A 14,333-nucleotide genomic window follows, 5' to 3' on the forward strand; every position below is an offset into this window, starting at 1 on the left:
ATATTAAGTCAGTGGGATTCCTCTTAATATCAGACAGAGACAGTTTATCTCCGATCCTTGACTCCTGTTTTCTAGCAACAGATATTAAGTCAATGGGCTTCCTCTTGTTATCAGATCGAGACAGTTTAGTTTCAACCCTAGACTCGTGTTTCCTAGCAACAGATATTAAGTCAGTGGGATTCCTCTTATCAGATCGAGACAGTTTAGCTCCGATCCTAGACTCCTGTTCCCTTGCAACAGATATTAACTCAGTGGGATTCCTCTTGTTATCAGATGGAGACAGTTTAGCTCCGATCTTAGGTTCCTGTTCCCTTGCAACAGATATTAAGTCAGTGGGATTCCTCTTATCAGATCGAGACAGTTTAGCTCCGATCTTAGGTTCCTGTTCCCTAGCAACAGATGTTAAGTCAGTGGGATTCCTCTTATCAGATCGAGACAGTTTAGTTTCAACCCTAGACTCGTGTTTCCTAGCAACAGATATTAAGTCAGTGGGATTCCTCTTATCAGATCGAGACAGTTTAGCTCCGATCCTAGACTCCTGTTCCCTTGCAACAGATATTAACTCAGTGGGATTCCTCTTGTTATCAGATGGAGACAGTTTAGCTCCGATCTTAGGTTCCTGTTCCCTTGCAACAGATATTAAGTCAGTGGGATTCCTCTTATCAGATCGAGACAGTTTAGCTCCGATCTTAGGTTCCTGTTCCCTAGCAACAGATGTTAAGTCAGTGGGATTCCTCTTATCAGATCGAGACAGTTTAGTTCCGATCCTAGACTCCTGTTCCTTAGCAACAGATGTTAAGTCAGTGGGATTCCTCTTGTTATCAGATGGGGACAGTTTAGCTCTGATCCTAGACTCCTGTTCCCTAGCAACAGATATAAAGTCAGTGGTATTCCTCTTGTTATCAGATGGAGACAGTTTAGCTCCGATCCTAGATTCCTGTTCCCTAGCAACAGATGTGAAGTCCCTGGGATTCCTCTTATCAGATCGAGACAGTTTAGCTCCCGATCCTAGACTCCTGTTCCCTAGCAACAGATATTAAATCAATGGGATTCCTCTTGTTATCAGATGGAGACAGATTTGCTTCAACCCTAGACTCCTCTCCCTGTGTAGTTACTCTCCGTCCTGAAACGTGCGGATCGGGCAGTAATCTCCGTCTGGTTCAGAGTACGAGGATATGTCCGGCTTTCCTCGGTAGTTTCCGTCCTCCGCACAATATCGTCTCGGGGAGTCCCAGTCCGCCCACTGCAGTGCCAGCTGATGGAAATGTTGCTGTTTGTTTTGGCGCCGACCGCTGCTTAGCAACATCCCGAATCATCTATTACCATGCCAGTAAGCATGTCTGTCCCAGAAGATGCTCGTGACGTTGTCATTCCATATTTGAACTGATCCCAGATTTGCTCTATTCTTTGTATTGTCCACGTTTCCAGGGGCTGGATCTCAGTATTCGTTTGTCCAAGTTTAGGAGTATCACTATTGAGCATTTCATTAGGTCCACATGAAAGGGTTCTTGATGGGTCGCTGGGTCCAGCTTGCGATTGCCTAATGTCCTGTGTCCCAGATTGAAACCTGTTGGATTGACAAGTGTTGATATCGGTCAAAGTGCTGAATATATTCCTGTCCATTCCCCATCCTGCCTGTTTGATGGGTTTTACAAGCGCTGCGTGAAGGATACTGATGGAGCGGTTTTTCAGGAACCGGAATTGCCGCTTGTGCTGATCTATGTTTGATTCGATACATCGATGATTGTTCGTCACTAAACAGTTCTTCATATCGCGATCCCGGATACGATACAATTTTATTTCGATGCTGTCCCATTTCTGCCTCTCGTTCTAGATCGGTGACGTTTTCAAGATCATGGTGCTGTTCCACTAACCGATCTTATCTAAGATCAATCTTAGCAAGTTACGCCAATTTTACAATCGTCTTAGCTAAAAGTTACACCCGTTCCACTAACCGATCTTAGGCCGATCGTAGCCGGTCCCGATCTTACGATCCGATCCAAGCTTAGATCGAGACTCTTTCATGCGAGAGATAGAGGAATGCGAGGCACGCGTTATCTCCCTTTGCATAGTCTAGCAAATGATAGAAAGTAGTTTACGAACCAACTGAGTGAGTGAGTGAGTGAGTTTAGATTTACGCCGCACTCAGCAATAGTCCAGCTATATGGCGGCGGTCTGTAAATAGTCTAGCTAAGATGCATAGCGTTCACTAACATGAGCGTTCATGTTAGTGAACGCTATGTATCTTAGCTATAAATAATCGAGTCTGGACCAGACAATCCAGTGATCAACAGCATGCGCATCGATCTGCGCAGTTGGGAACCGATGACATGTGTGTCAACCAAGTCAGCGAGGCTGACCACCCGATCCCGTTAGTGGCCTCTTACGACAGGCATGGGTTATAGAAGTTCAATATTCTAACCCGGACCTTCATGGGTATTTTTCCAACCAAGTGTAAACGTGGAGAAAAAACCTAGAGCAAAATACATACCAAAACATAAATCTCATTAAGCGCAGTACTATGTGTAATGGTTTGACCTACTTTCTTAGAGATCACTATTTTTCTCGACCATACGCTGCCCTGTACTGATTGTGTTGATTTGGTTAAAACTGAATTATATAAATCAGGGTTGTTTAAAATGATATCTTGGGGCACTTGTTAAATCAAAGTTGTATTTTCACCGTACTTTGATATAAATCAAAGGTACATTTCTGCATGTACGTTATAAGGAGGGGTTTCAAGAAGCACTCGTAAAATGGGTTTCTTTATCGGCCAGATAGCTGGTTAAACCGTAGTTATCTTTTCCTGTCAACACTGAGAGCTCTTTGCAAAAATCACTGCGATTGGTGTAAAATGCCCGCCGTATTTCAATTTTGAATTATACCACCCAGTCCACATTCAGTTAACATACATTTCGGACGAGCCTCGTTTTGGGATCCAGCACCCGAAGCAAGGTTGGAAGGAAGAGCGACGGAGTTTTATTATCTGCCTTCACAACATTTGGTGAGTTGATTTTGATCGCATTTCTGTATATACTTGTACATAACATATCAAGGTACAACTACATATATGCAAAAGCGTGATTTACTGACTGACTTGTGCGAAGAAATATGACAAGTACAAGTATCGAGTCGAACAGGTTATTCCACTGTGACAATGCCGTGGGTGACGAAGGTTTAGACAGGGACGATAACTCTCATGTGTTTACATTGTTGTTAGAAATCAAGTGGTGTGTTGGGCATATATAGTCCAGTCAAAATATGACAAAACCTCAAAAGAAATTGGTACAGAAATGATTTGAGTGTTTTCAACATATGTAAGTTATAACTAATGAGTACTAAAAGTCCTCCCTTGAAATATTTTAACCTGTTTGCTGTAACATAAATCTATGTCCTATTTTTCAGGTAAAAGTTGAACAATTGACATTTTCAGTGAATAATTTTTAAAATCACATATATTGAGACACAAATGTACCATTCTATGTAATTTTCACAAAGAGAACACAAGGTCAACACAAAAGTCCAATAATGTTATGTGAAGTCTATTTTGAGGTAAAATATTCAGAAAATAATTTTTAAATCTCATATCATTGACACAAATGTACTTTGTATGTTTATTTTAACAAAGAACACAAGATACTACTAATAAATGTTCTGGAAAATTCAAATTACTTTTGTTTAGTCCTATTTTTGAGTTAAAAGGTAAAAGTTGGGGAAGAAGAGAACAAAACCAGTACACACTTTATATGCACATTGAAAAATTGTAGCCTAGTGCTAGTTATATCGGCTGAAGCCAATTGTTACATGTAGTGTTGCATGTAGTGAATACACATTGAATACTAAAATGCTTGCTCCTGTTACTTTATATATACACACAATTTGAACAAATGACAATAAGGGATCAAAAAGAAAGGAACGTCTCTATTTTGAGGAGTAAACTGTATTGCTGTGAACACATTATGTTCAGTCTTAAATGAAACCCATGCACCTCGTCTTCTTCGAGCTCAATGACAAGGTCTGTGTTTACAGGCATGTCTCTGTTTCTTGCAATGACCAAAGTGACACATGTTTTGTACCTACCACGTTATTGAATGATGTTTTATGTTTAATATTTAACAATATTATTCTCCGAAAATAGTAGAGACAAACCTTCCAATATGAAAAACAAAAGTAAAATGTAAGTTAATCCCCTTGTTCATGAAATTCAAATGGTTTTCAAATAATTTATATGATGATCTTCCTTTGTCAGCCAGAATGCCACCAACGTTGAGGTTGAAACAAGCTCTAGATTACTCTAGACTGAACACTGGACCATCATTTAGGCTGCGAACCCAAGTACACCGAAGGAGAAAGGCTGGAGAAGTTCACAGCTTTTGGCGTGAAGATTATTGTGTCTAAAACAGATGCAGATGGAACTGATCTGGTCAAAGTTCACTATGTAGGGTTTTCCAGTAAGTTTGACCAGTGGGTGAAGGCATCTGCCACTGTAACTAGGTCATCTCTTATGAGCAATGACCCAAAGGATGTTTTTTCTGTTCAATGTCTTGTCCTCCGTGAGGGACAATCTCACTGTTTCCAGAGGATAGATTCTCGTGTTGTAATACGGATACCAATAACCTCACCAGATGTGACCACCTCACTCACTGATATTGCTCAAAAGTGTCATCAGTGTCCAGTTATGTGAGACATGAGTTCAGGTTCAACGATGTCCATGGCCCAGACATTTTGTTTGGAAGCGATTGGTGGTACAGAATTGTGAACAAAGCCAATGATTTTGCCTATGTCAATAGGGAAACAGTTTTGTTTGGCTACTATGAGCCAAAGATGCGTGAGGAGTACACCTTGAACAATGACCTTAAGCTGGTTCATAGAGGATTCATGTTTTCCTGAGATTTGTGAAGGAAAAGGGAAACAGAAGTGAGCTGTGTCTCTTAAGGTGCATACTTAACAACTAAACATTTTATGTCAGTTTTCCTGCCCTTCACTCACCATTTCACAGTGACTTCTTGAAACTTGCAACTGACCATATGTAATGTAACAAAATGTATGTTCCAGCTGTCAAGGAGACAGATTTGGGGAACAAAATTCTATAAGTTGGCAAAATAAGTTTGAATTCTTGTATTTCTATAATTGGCTCATCTTGCCATTGAAAGATGATTGTTTCAGTTAACAGTTGTTTTAAATAGTCTTGGAATGTATCTGTATTACCTAGCTTAGGTATGAATTGGCCAAGCATTTTGTTTTTGTTCTATTGTATTGCATACTGCTCAATCATGCCACTTAGCAATGTGACTAGGAGATCAGGAATGACTTTGTCGTCAAAAGCAACTAACATAAGTGTATCAAAACTCTCACTTTTTCGGTAATATAAGAGATTAACGCCCAAGAAAAACACATTTTCCACAGATATATGCAACAAAATAATAACTGTTCTATGCAGACAAAATCAAATTGACTGCAGCATTGTTGAATATGGCAAAATGTCATCTACATTGGCTTCATATTTGAAACACCTTGTTTCAAGGCATGATAGAACCAGAAGTAAGGGTGGGAAGCAGTACAAGTCTCTGTTAGGTACATGGGAGAAGGAACAATATTCCTTCACAGTATTTGTGTCTGAACACAACATAAAAACATCAAAATCAAAATTGTTGAAAAGGGTGTCATATTTACACAAGTACAAATCTTCTGTAAGGAAGGCCAAATCCTTACTTTTACAAAATATCAATCTAAGAAAAAAGGTTCAATTCCTATCCACAAAACTGTTAAATATGCAAAAGGAAATTTGCCTTCAGATATGTCCAATAGGCGGCTCATTGAAATTGCATTTTCCTTGTGGGGAGGTGTCCAGGTCCCAACAGTATAAAAGGAAGCATATGATTGTAAGAGACTGTAAACAGTCTTTAGCATTTTGGACAGATATAAGCTAGAACCTACTTCAGTTCAAGCTGTTGACAGTGAAGGAGGCAAATCCAGATATCAATGAAGGAGAACATGGTCAAAGAAACATTTACTCCTGATGTGGAATTGAATAAAGTTGTTTACGTGAAAGATTCAGAAGGTGTTTCAAACAAGGCATACCATGAACTATCTATGATAGTACCCTCCCTTCCTAGATCACACAAGGTACTTAATAAAATCAAGGAATGCAATGAAAATATTTTAATTCATGACACACCATATCCAAGTTTTGGGGTTCAGCAGTCTTTGAAAGAAAGACTCATTAACTGTGTTTCACACATTCTAGAAATGAAGCATGACACCACCACCATTTTACAAACAAAACTTATTCGTGTGAAACTTACAGGTGATGGAACACAGTTTGGGAGAAGGAGAACTCTTATCAATTTTGGGTTCACAATACTGGATGATATGCTGTGTACTTCAGTAAAGGGGAACCATTTGTTAGCAGTATTTTCTGCAAAGGAAACTTATGATTGTGTTTCAGCTGCTCTTTTTCAAATTATTGAAGAAGCAAAGGACTTAGAATATATTTATCTTGATGGTATATGTTTTCAAGTCAGGTTTTATCTGGGAGGGGATTTGAAATTTCTCAATATGATCTCTGGAATTGCATCCTGTTCATGTAAACACAGTTGTCTGTGGTGTAAATGTCCAGCTTCAGACAGACATGATACTACCTTGCAGTGGTCAGTGACTGATGTGAAGCATGGGGCCAGAACAATACAGGAGATCACTGAGTTGGCCAGAAAGAAATCACAAAATTTGAACTGTGTCCACACCCCCCTCTTTGATTTTATACCTCTCTGGAGGAGAGTACCTGACGCGTTACACCTGTACCTTCAAGATTTTAGGACCAATTGGTGCAGCATTTGATATCAGAACTCAGGTTAAAGGACAACATTATCAGATGCACCAGTATTTACACCAGAGGCAAATGCTGTAATGTAGCAAAATTTGAACATTTTGTACAAGGATTGGGAGTTGATTTTCAATTCAGAAATGATAGGGAGTCTGGTAGGTTTACATTTAGAGATTTTACTGGCCCTGAGCACAGGAAAATTGCAGATAACATAATTCTTGCTGATTTCATTCCCCAACATCCCAAATTACAGTTGATATCTTTGTTGTGGAGTGAACTGAAAAATATTCTTCTTCAGCTTCAACAAGAAAGATTTGAACACAGTGACATTTTAGCTCTTGATGAGAGATGTAAAAGGTGGGTGGCCACTTTTGGACTTGTTTACCAAAGCAAAGATGTGACACCTTATATGCATATTTTGGCATATCACATCACAGATATGCTTAAATTGCATGGTAATTTGGTGACATTCAGCCAACAGGGATTTGAAAAGTTAAATGACAATACAACTAAATGGTATTTTCATTCTACATCTGATAAGGGCAGGGAAGCTCTCAAACAAATCATTCTGAAACAGAACAGGCTTGAATCCTTTGAATGTTGTAAAAGAGTTGTGCTGAGAGCAAAATGTTCAGTATGTGGCAGGTGTGGTCACAATAAGCGGTCATGTGACCTCCATGACTGAGACATGATGTGGGTAATATTTGTAGTAGATCACTACAACAGGAACTGTTTAAAGCAGTTTGGTAGTTAAGCACTAGTGCTTCCTTGAGTGTTGATGCACATCCTCTTCTATCTGCTTATGAGTTGAGGACATACTTTGTTCAGAAGGAATGATGAATACGTTTATAAGACTTTGTTATTGTTCAGATTGAAACAAGATGAGTGATTATATTTCTGATAGTTGTTTTGGTGCAACAAATGTAGGTACACCCTGATTTACTGTTATTGGACTAAAACCCTAGTTTATCACATGTGATAAAACTTTTGGGGAACTATTTTCAGTTTATACATTGTTTCAACAAACCTTGCTACTGAGCCTGGTGTGTTTTGTTAAACTTATTTCACTGTTTAAAAAAATAGAATGTGTATGGGCAAAGACTGTTCGTATTATTGTTCAGTCTAAAACAGATGCAGATGGAACTGATCTGGTCAAAGTTCACTATGTAGGGTTTTCCAGTAAGTTTGACCAGTGGGTGAAGGCATCTGCCACTGTAACTAGGTCATCTCTTATGAGCAATGACCCAAAGGATGTTTTTCTGTTCAATGTCTTGTCCTCCGTGAGGGACAATCTCACTGTTTCCAGAGGGATAGATTCTCGTGTTGTAATACGGATACCAATAACCTCACCAGATGTGACCACCTCACTCACTGATATTGCTCAAAAAGTGTCATCAGTGTCCAGTTATGTGAGACATGAGTTCAGGTTCAACGATGTCCATGGCCCAGACATTTTGTTTGGAAACGATTGGTGGTACAGAATTGTGAACAAAGCCAATGATTTTGCCTATGTCAATAGGGAAACAGTTTTGTTTGGCTACTATGAGCGAAAGATGCGTGAGGAGTACACCTTGAACAATGACCTTAAGCTGGTTCATAGAGGATTCATGTTTTCCTGAGATTTGTGAAGGAAAAGGGAAACAGAAGTGAGCTGTGTCTCTTAAGGTGCATACTTAACAACTAAACATTTTATGTCAGTTTTCCTGCCCTTCACTCACCATTTCACAGTGACTTCTTGAAACTTGCAACTGACCATATGTAATGTAACAAAATGTATGTTCCAGCTGTCAAGGAGACAGATTTGGGGAACAAAATTCTATAAGTTGGCAAAATAAGTTTGAATTCTTGTATTTCTATAATTGGCTCATCTTGCCATTGAAAGATGATTGTTTCAGTTAACAGTTGTTTTAAATAGTCTTGGAATGTATCTGTATTACCTAGCTTAGGTATGAATTGGCCAAGCATTTTGTTTTGTTCTATTGTATTGCATACTGCTCAATCATGCCACTTAGCAATGTGACTAGGAGATCAGGAATGACTTTGTCGTCAAAAGCAACTAACATAAGTGTATCAAAACTCTCACTTTTCGGTAATATAAGAGATTAACGCCCAAGAAAAACACATTTTCCACAGATATATGCAACAAAAATAATAACTGTTCTATGCAGACAAAATCAAATTGACTGCAGCATTGTTGAATATGGCAAAATGTCATCTACATTGGCTTCATATTTGAAACACCTTGTTTCAAGGCATGATAGAACCAGAAGTAAGGGTGGGAAGCAGTACAAGTCTCTGTTAGGTACATGGGAGAAGGAACAATATTCCTTCACAGTATTTGTGTCTGAACACAACATAAAACATCAAAATCAAAATTGTTGAAAAGGGTGTCATATTTACACAAGTACAAATCTTCTGTAAGGAAGGCCAAATCCTTACTTTTACAAAATATCAATCTAAGAAAAAAGGTTCAATTCCTATCCACAAAACTGTTAAATATGCAAAAAGGAAATTTGCCTTCAGATATGTCCAATAGACGCTCATTGAAATTGCATTTTCCTTGTGGGGAGGTGTCCAGGTCCCAACAGTATAAAAGGAAGCATATGATTGTAAGAGACTGTAAACAGTCTTTAGCATTTTTGGACAGATATAAGCTAGAACCTACTTCAGTTCAAGCTGTTGACAGTGAAGGGAGGCAAATCCAGATATCAATGAAGGAGAACATGGTCAAAGAAACATTTACTCCTGATGTGGAATTGAATAAAGTTGTTTACGTGAAAGATTCAGAAGGTGTTTCAAACAAGGCATACCATGAACTATCTATGATAGTACCCTCCCTTCCTAGATCACACAAGGTACTTAATAAAATCAAGGAATGCAATGAAAATATTTTAATTCATGACACACCATATCCAAGTTTTGGGGTTCAGCAGTCTTTGAAAGAAAGACTCATTAACTGTGTTTCACACATTCTAGAAATGAAGCATGACACCACCACCATTTTACAAACAAAACTTATTCGTGTGAAACTTACAGGTGATGGAACACAGTTTGGGAGAAGGAGAACTCTTATCAATTTTGGGTTCACAATACTGGATGATATGCTGTGTACTTCAGTAAAGGGGAACCATTTGTTAGCAGTATTTTCTGCAAAGGAAACTTATGATTGTGTTTCAGCTGCTCTTTTTCAAATTATTGAAGAAGCAAAGGACTTAGAATATATTTATCTTGATGGTATATGTTTTCAAGTCAGGTTTTATCTGGGAGGGGGATTTGAAATTTCTCAATATGATCTCTGGAATTGCATCCTGTTCATGTAAACACAGTTGTCTGTGGTGTAAATGTCCAGCTTCAGACAGACATGATACTACCTTGCAGTGGTCAGTGACTGATGTGAAGCATGGGGCCAGAACAATACAGGAGATCACTGAGTTGGCCAGAAAGAAATCACAAAATTTGAACTGTGTCCACACCCCTCTTTGATTTTATACCTCTCTGGAGGAGAGTACCTGACACGTTACACCTGTACCTTTCGCATTTCGGACCAATTGGTGCAGCATTTGATATCAGAACTCAGGTTAAAGGACAACATTATCAGATGCACCAGTATTTACACCAGAGGCAAATGCTGTAATGTAGCAAAATTTGAACATTTTGTACAAGGATTGGGAGTTGATTTTCAATTCAGAAATGATAGGGAGTCTGGTAGGTTTACATTTAGAGATTTTACTGGCCCTGAGCACAGGAAAATTGCAGATAACATAATTCTTGCTGATTTCATTCCCCAACATCCCAAATTACAGTTGATATCTTTGTTGTGGAGTGAACTGGAAAATATTCTTCTTCAGCTTCAACAAGAAAGATTTGAACACAGTGACATTTTAGCTCTTGATGAGAGATGTAAAAGGTGGGTGGCCACTTTTGGACTTGTTTACCAAAGCAAAGATGTGACACCTTATATGCATATTTTGGCATATCACATCACAGATATGCTTAAATTGCATGGTAATTTGGTGACATTCAGCCAACAGGGATTTGAAAAGTTAAATGACAATACAACTAAATGGTATTTTCATTCTACATCTCATAAGGGCAGGGAAGCTCTCAAACAAATCATTCTGAAACAGAACAGGCTTGAATCCTTTGAATGTTGTAAAAGAGTTGTGCTGAGAGCAAAATGTTCAGTATGTGGCAGGTGTGGTCACAATAAGCGGTCATGTGACCTCCATGACTGAGACATGATGTGGGTAATATTTGTAGTAGATCACTACAACAGGAACTGTTTAAAGCAGTTTGGTAGTTAAGCACTAGTGCTTCCTTGAGTGTTGATGCACATCCTCTTCTATCTGCTTATGAGTTGAGGACATACTTTGTTCAGAAGGAATGATGAATACGTTTATAAGACTTTGTTATTGTTCAGATTGAAACAAGATGAGTGATTATATTTCTGATAGTTGTTTTTTGGTGCAACAAATGTAGGTACACCCTGATTTACTGTTATTGGACTAAACCCTAGTTTATCACATGTGATAAAACTTTTGGGGGGGGAACTATTTTCAGTTTATACATTGTTTCAACAAACCTTGCTACTGAGCCTGGTGTGTTTTGTTAAACTTATTTCACTGTTTAAAAAAATAGAATGTGTATGGGCAAAGACTGTTCGTATTATTGTTCAGTCTAAAACAGATGCAGATGGAACTGATCTGGTCAAAGTTCACTATGTAGGGTTTTCCAGTAAGTTTGACCAGTGGGTGAAGGCATCTGCCACTGTAACTAGGTCATCTCTTATGAGCAATGACCCAAAGGATGTTTTTCTGTTCAATGTCTTGTCCTCCGTGAGGGACAATCTCACTGTTTCCAGAGGGATAGATTCTCGTGTTGTAATACGGATACCAATAACCTCGCCAGATGTGACCACCTCACTCACTGATATTGCTCAAAAAAGTGTCATCAGTGTCCAGTTATGTGAGACATGAGTTCAGGTTCAACGATGTCCATGGCCCAGACATTTTGTTTGGAAACGATTGGTGGTACAGAATTGTGAACAAAGCCAATGATTTTGCCTATGTCAATAGGGAAACAGTTTTGTTTGGCTACTATGAGCGAAAGATGCGTGAGGAGTACACCTTGAACAATGACCTTAAGCTGGTTCATAGAGGATTCATGTTTTTCCTGAGATTTGTGAAGGAAAAGGGAAACAGAAGTGAGCTGTGTCTCTTTAGGTGCATACTTAACAACTAAACATTTTTATGTCAGTTTTCCTGCCCTTCACTCACCATTTCACAGTGACTTCTTGAAACTTGCAACTGACCATATGTAATGTAACAAAATGTATGTTCCAGCTGTCAAGGAGACAGATTTGGGGAACAAAATTCTATAAGTTGGCAAAATAAGTTTGAATTCTTGTATTTCTATAATTGGCTCATCTTGCCATTGAAAGATGATTGTTTCAGTTAACAGTTGTTTTAAATAGTCTTGGAATGTATCTGTATTACCTAGCTTAGGTATGAATTGGCCAAGCATTTTGTTTTTGTTCTATTGTATTGCATACTGCTCAATCATGCCACTTAGCAATGTGACTAGGAGATCAGGAATGACTTTGTCGTCAAAAGCAACTAACATAAGTGTATCAAAACTCTCACTTTTTCGGGAATATAAGAGATTAACGCCCAAGAAAAACACATTTTCCACAGATATATGCAACAAAATAATAACTGTTCTATGCAGACAAAATCAAATTGACTGCAGCATTGTTGAATATGGCAAAATGTCATCTACATTGGCTTCATATTTGAAACACCTTGTTTCAAGGCATGATAGAACCAGAAGTAAGGGTGGGAAGCAGTACAAGTCTCTGTTAGGTACATGGGAGAAGGAACAATATTCCTTCACAGTATTTGTGTCTGAACACAACATAAAAACATCAAAATCAAAATTGTTGAAAAGGGTGTCATATTTACACAAGTACAAATCTTCTGTAAGGAAGGCCAAATCCTTACTTTTACAAAATATCAATCTAAGAAAAAAGGTTCAATTCCTATCCACAAAACTGTTAAATATGCAAAAAGGAAATTTGCCTTCAGATATGTCCAATAGACGCTCATTGAAATTGCATTTTCCTTGTGGGGAGGTGTCCAGGTCCCAACAGTATAAAAGGAAGCATATGATTGTAAGAGACTGTAAACAGTCTTTAGCATTTTTGGACAGATATAAGCTAGAACCTACTTCAGTTCAAGCTGTTGACAGTGAAGGGAGGCAAATCCAGATATCAATGAAGGAGAACATGGTCAAAGAAACATTTACTCCTGATGTGGAATTGAATAAAGTTGTTTACGTGAAAGATTCAGAAGGTGTTTCAAACAAGGCATACCATGAACTATCTATGATAGTACCCTCCCTTCCTAGATCACACAAGGTACTTAATAAAATCAAGGAATGCAATGAAAATATTTTAATTCATGACACACCATATCCAAGTTTTGGGGTTCAGCAGTCTTTGAAAGAAAGACTCATTAACTGTGTTTCACACATTCTAGAAATGAAGCATGACACCACCACCATTTTACAAACAAAACTTATTCGTGTGAAACTTACAGGTGATGGAACACAGTTTGGGAGAAGGAGAACTCTTATCAATTTTGGGTTCACAATACTGGATGATATGCTGTGTACTTCAGTAAAGGGGAACCATTTGTTAGCAGTATTTTCTGCAAAGGAAACTTATGATTGTGTTTCAGCTGCTCTTTTTCAAATTATTGAAGAAGCAAAGGACTTAGAATATATTTATCTTGATGGTATATGTTTTCAAGTCAGGTTTTATCTGGGAGGGGATTTGAAATTTCTCAATATGATCTCTGGAATTGCATCCTGTTCATGTAAACACAGTTGTCTGTGGTGTAAATGTCCAGCTTCAGACAGACATGATACTACCTTGCAGTGGTCAGTGACTGATGTGAAGCATGGGGCCAGAACAATACAGGAGATCACTGAGTTGGCCAGAAAGAAATCACAAAATTTGAACTGTGTCCACACCCCCCCTCTTTGATTTTATACCTCTCTGGAGGAGAGTACCTGACACGTTACACCTGTACCTTCGCATTTCGGACCAATTGGTGCAGCATTTGATATCAGAACTCAGGTTAAAGGACAACATTATCAGATGCACCAGTATTTACACCAGAGGCAAATGCTGTAATGTAGCAAAATTTGAACATTTTGTACAAGGATTGGGAGTTGATTTTCAATTCAGAAATGATAGGGAGTCTGGTAGGTTTACATTTAGAGATTTTACTGGCCCTGAGCACAGGAAAATTGCAGATAACATAATTCTTGCTGATTTCATTCCCCAACATCCCAAATTACAGTTGATATCTTTGTTGTGGAGTGAACTGAAAAATATTCTTCTTCAGCTTCAACAAGAAAGATTTGAACACAGTGACATTTTAGCTCTTGATGAGAGATGTAAAAGGTGGGTGGCCACTTTTTGGACTTGTTTACCAAAGCAAAGATG

This window comes from Haliotis rubra, unplaced genomic scaffold, assembly GCF_003918875.1.
Source record: "Haliotis rubra isolate DU_JTF1 unplaced genomic scaffold, ASM391887v1 Scf1348, whole genome shotgun sequence".
Classification (NCBI taxonomy): domain Eukaryota; kingdom Metazoa; phylum Mollusca; class Gastropoda; order Lepetellida; family Haliotidae; genus Haliotis; species Haliotis rubra.